Source organism: Papio anubis, chromosome 1, assembly GCF_008728515.1.
Source record: "Papio anubis isolate 15944 chromosome 1, Panubis1.0, whole genome shotgun sequence".
Lineage (NCBI taxonomy): Eukaryota > Metazoa > Chordata > Mammalia > Primates > Cercopithecidae > Papio > Papio anubis.
In genome coordinates this window covers 30739268-30744527 of record NC_044976.1, presented here as the reverse complement: position 1 = coordinate 30744527, position 5260 = coordinate 30739268, and positions in this window count along the sequence as shown.

The following is a 5260-nucleotide window of genomic DNA, read 5'->3' as shown; positions in this document are numbered from 1 at the left end:
ATTCCTTCTCAACTTTAGAGAAGGGGGTCCTCATCCCCCAAGAGAAATAACTTCCCAAGAATGCCATTTTGGAATTCCATTACAAGTAAGAGTCCTGTTCCTATTCATGCAATATATCTAATATGAGACAAAAATATCCCTTTGTGAACTTGGGTGGAATGTGCCAGAATAGAAACTAAACCACTAACGGTCTGTGTTGGGCTCAACTATAAATTTACTTAGTATAAAAATATCACCAACCCCACAAATTAAACCTCAAAGACACTGTGATTATAAACACTGACCACCTAATGTGAACATAAATTTAAAAGAGGACCAATTTGTGATCTAATAGTCTAGACAAAGGAAGTATCTCCTTTAAAAGTGATAGAATTCAGTGATCCAGTTACTGCCAATGCCTATACACAAACTCCAAACGGTCCACCAGAAATGCAACAATCAGATATTACGAAAGAAAGAGAATCATTTAAATATTAGGTGTCACATTCTATTTTCTTCCCAGTGATTCTGCTACTTTAAAAATTAACAAAATGATCAGAACCTAGTAATGATTCTGGGTGTATGAATGAGTCAGAATTTTCTAAGTTTTCACATTATAAACCTAAATCAGATCATGGACAAGCTGTGAACCATCTGGCCTCAGCTCCTCATTTTACTAATCCACTATTTTCTAAAATTTGCGAGAACATAAGGGACTATTAAATATTATGAAGGTCAGCTAGGCACGGTGGCTCATGCCTGTAATCCCAGCACCTTGGGAGGCTGAGGCAGGCAGATCACTTGAAGTCAGGAGTTTGAGACCAGCCTGGCCAACATGGTGAAACCCCATTTCTACTAAAAATACAAAAATTAGCCAGGCATGGTGGTGTGTGCCTGTAGTCCCAACTACTAAAGAGGCTGAGACAGAAGAATCGCTTCAACCTGGGAGGTGGAGGTTGCAGTGAGCCGAGATTGTGCCATTGCACTCCAGCCTGGGTGACAAGGACGAAACTCCATCTCAAAATAAATAAATAAATACATAAAATAAAATAATCAATCAATAAATATTATGAAAGTAAAAGGTAGCTTAAAATATAACACAAAATTAAGTCCACTGATTAAAGATCCTTAAAAAACTCCTACTTTATCTTACCACAGAGTTTCTCAACCTTGGTATTACTGACATTTTGAATTGGAGAATTCTTTGTTGTGGGGCTGTCCTGTGCATTTTAGGATGTTAGGCAGCTTCCCTGGCCTCTACCCACTAGATGCCAGTAGCCACCTGCAAGGCACGAAATCGCCCCCAACTGAGAATCACTATCCTACAGGGAAATCTCTAATGTAAAATGTTTTACCCAGTGATATGAATAGGTCACGGAATCACTGAAGAGGATCATAGCTCCACTGGAGAAAGCAGGCAGAGAGGTTCAACTATGAGGTAGAAAAGTCATTAAAACATCAGAGATCATTTAAACAGAGGAAGCAAAAATATCAAACACTGTTCCTGGCCAAGTACATTTTCTTTTTTTTTTTTTTTTTTTCGGAGGAGTGCAGTGGCGCGATCTCGCCTCACTGCAAGCTCCACCTCCCGGGTTCCCGCCATTCTCCTGCCTCAGCCTCCCGAGTAGCTGGGACTACAGGCGCCGCCACCACGCCCGGCTAATTTTTTGTATTTTTAGTAGAGACGGGGTTTCACTGTGTTAGCCAGGATGGTCTCGATCTCCTGACCTCATGATCCGCCCGTCTCGGCCTCCCAAAGTGCTGGGATTACAGGCTTGAGCCACCGCGCCCGGCCACATTTTCTACACATTCATTTAAGTTTCCTCTTTGCTGAGATCCCTCTTTTAAAATAACAGCTAACATATATATCTGGAGACAGTTTCACTCTTGTTGCCCAGACTGGAGTGTAGTGGTGTGATGTCGGCTCAGTGCAACCTCCGCCTCCTGGGTTCAAGTGATTCTCCTGCCTCAGCCTCCCGAGTAGCTGGAATTACAGGCATGCACCACCATGCCCAGCTAATTTTGTATTTTTAGTAGAGACAGGGTTTCTCCATGTTGGCCAGGGTGGTCTCGAACTCCCAACCTCAGGTGATCTACCCGCCTTGGCTCCCAAAGTGTTGGGATTACAGGCGTGAGCCACTGCGCCTGGCCACAGCTAGTATTTTTATTTTAGATAAGACAAGTATCTCTGGTTCCTGATCATTTTCAATGTGTAACTCTTGATATAGAATATTTTTATTTTATTTATTTTATTATTTTTTTTTTATTATTATTTTTTTGAGACAGTGTCTCACTCTGTCACCCAGGTTGGAGTGGAGTGGTGCGATCCCAGCTCACTGCAACCTCTTCCAGGCTCAAGTGTTCCTCTCACCACAGCCTCCTGAGTAGCTGGGATTACAGGCACATGCCGCCACTCCTAACTAATTTTTGTATTTTTAGTAGAGACGGGGTTTTGCCATGTTGGTCAGGCTGGTATCGAACTCCTGACCTCAAGTGTTCCATCTGCGTTGGCCTCTCAAGGTGCTGGGATTACAGGTGTGAGCCACCACACCCAGCCAAGAATGATATTTATTGAACTACCTGTGATAAAAGAAGTTTTAAATTTTCCCATCTACTGCAGACCAATATGTGGTCCTGCTCTACAGGCTGGTATCCATCCTCTGCACCATGTGGACCTCTAGCTGACCAGAACTGAACTGGTCCATACCCCACTCAAGAAGACAAAGCTGGCCAGGCGCGGTGGCTCACGCCTGTAATCCCAGCACTTTGGGAGGCCAAGGCGGGCAGATCACGAGGTCAGGAGATCGAGACCATCCTGGCGAACACGGTGAAACCCCTCGGCTCCACAGCAACACAAAAATTAGCCAGGTGTGGTGGCAGGCGCCTGTGTAGTCCCAGCTACTCTCAGGAGAGGCTGAGTAAGAGAATGGTGTGAACCCGGGAGGTGGAGCTTGCAGTGAGCCGAGATCGCGCCACTGCACTCCAGCCTAGGCAAAAGAGTGAGACTCTGTCTCAAAAAAAAAAAAAGGGCCGGGCGGTGGCTCAAGCCTGTAATCCCAGCACTCCCTGGGAGGCCGAGACGGGCGGATCACGAGGCCGGGTCGCACCATCCTGGCTAACACGATGAAACCCCCGGCTCTCTACTAAAAGATACAAAAACTAGCCGGGCGTGGTGGCGGCGCCTGCAGTCCCCCAGCTACCCCGGAGGCTGAGGCAGGAGAATGGCTGAACCCGGAGGCGGAGCTTGCAGTGACGCAGATCGGCCACTGCAATCCAGCCTGGGCCACAGGAGCGACTCCGCCTCAAAAAAAAAAAAAAAAAAAAAAAAGGAAGACAAAAGCCATGAGTCACAGCAATGTCAGCAAAGACAACATTTCTATATGCATAGACTTAATTTCTGACTTTCCTTGTAGCAGAGTGGTAGAAAACAATTTACAGAACAGTGCCTCTCTGTGGGCCAGAGTTTGAGTTGCACTGTTCCAGTTTTAACTACAATTGAGAAGTACAGCTTGAACACCTTTCTAATGCTTTGGCTAACATTTACAAGCCAATTTATAATGTTTTTGACTTCTTTGTTGCTCAAGAGGTAGAAATAAAAGTGACTTTACCATCTTTTGAAAGACGACTATACTTAAAGGAAGACAAGAAGATTTCTTTTAAAATCCATTTTGGATATTTTAACGTAAGACAGAATTATGGAAAATGCCTTCAATTACATTCCGAATTCCTAATACTGCCTGCCCTTTAGCCCTTTAAAGAGTTCAGCCTCTTTTGTTGCAATAATTGTGTGGCTGAAAAGTGGGTGAAAGGTAGACTGCTTTTAAAAACCTGTTCTTCTACTAACCTTGCCTTTCCTTCATGAGGATCTTTTAAAAGATGAACATTTTAGAAATGTAACTTGGCGTTATGGGCTTATACTTTCCCTCCAATTAAAGTTCTAGGCAATGAGGTAGAAGGCAGGACTCAACTCCAAAGGCCGGACTCAGACACGGACCAAACTGAGGACTAGCTAAAACAAGGCGGTGGTGGGAGGATGGTGTGGGAAGCAGCTTTTATAAGAAACGCTCATCACTGGGCCATGTCAATTACCATTGCCATGGCAACACCTGGAAGTCACTGCCCCTTATCATGGCAATCGCCCAGCGGCTTGGAAGTTACCACCATTTTCCTAAATATTGCTGCATAATCTGCCCCTTAATTTGCATGTAACTAAAAGTGGGTATAAATATGAGTGCCGACTTGCCTCTGAGATGCTACTCTGGGCACACTGCCTATGGGGTAGTCCTAGTCCACAAGGAGCAGCCCCTTTGCTGCTGCTGCAGCACACTGCTGCTTCATTCAATACAAGCTGCTGTCTAACACCACTGGCTCGCCTTGAATTCTTTCCTGGGTGAAGCCAAGAACTCCCCTGGACTAAGCCCCAGTCTTCGGGCTTGCCTGCCCTGCATCAGTATAAACTAAGTAAAAGAATGCCAGAGGCAGCTACATTTCCAAGTTACACAGCTCCAACTTTTGGAAATTGCTGGAAAAAGTAGGGGAGCATTTTGAGTTTTGCCCAAATGAGTTGTTTTATGATAACAGAACAGGTTGTAGGTGTAGAATCATCAAATGCCAAACCAGACAGGGAAACCATCCAGACCTGGGGTCATAGCCTCCCTTCTCAGTGCTAACTTAAAATTTTATTCAACTGAGCAAGTCAGGATGCCATAATGAGCCTTTCGGATCATTCTCATGTTTGTCTGCCCGTAAGTATTCCAAGCCTTTAAAATTGCTGTCCTAGATTTAGAGAGTACCTTTTTTGATCATGTAGCTAGACCGCCCTGCCTGCTTTATATCAATAAAGGTTTCTCTTTAATACGTTGCCAGAAAATTTAATGTGGAATTCATTAGGAAAGACTTGGCAAAGGTAAACTTGATCCCAAAACTTAATGGTTTTTAGAGAAAGAGGATGATAACAAAGGAATGCAGAGGGCTGAGTCAATATAAAAACAAGCGTGGAGATTTTCTTATCTTTCTCCTAACCACAGTTTGGATGCACAGCAAGAAAAACAGGAGACCTCAGGGCCTGCATTGATTCACTCAGAATTAAGGAGTGGCCAGCAAAGCCCTCAGAAACCAAGGGCACCACACAAAAAGGTTATCTGTCCTTTGAGTCACAAAATCCAACCTCTATCAGATAGTCTAATAAAAATGCACATATAACAGTGAAAAAATGTTCCTCTCGGCATTCCACAAAATTGAACAAATGGTGTCTTTCAACAACAGAATGAGCACTAGCAAG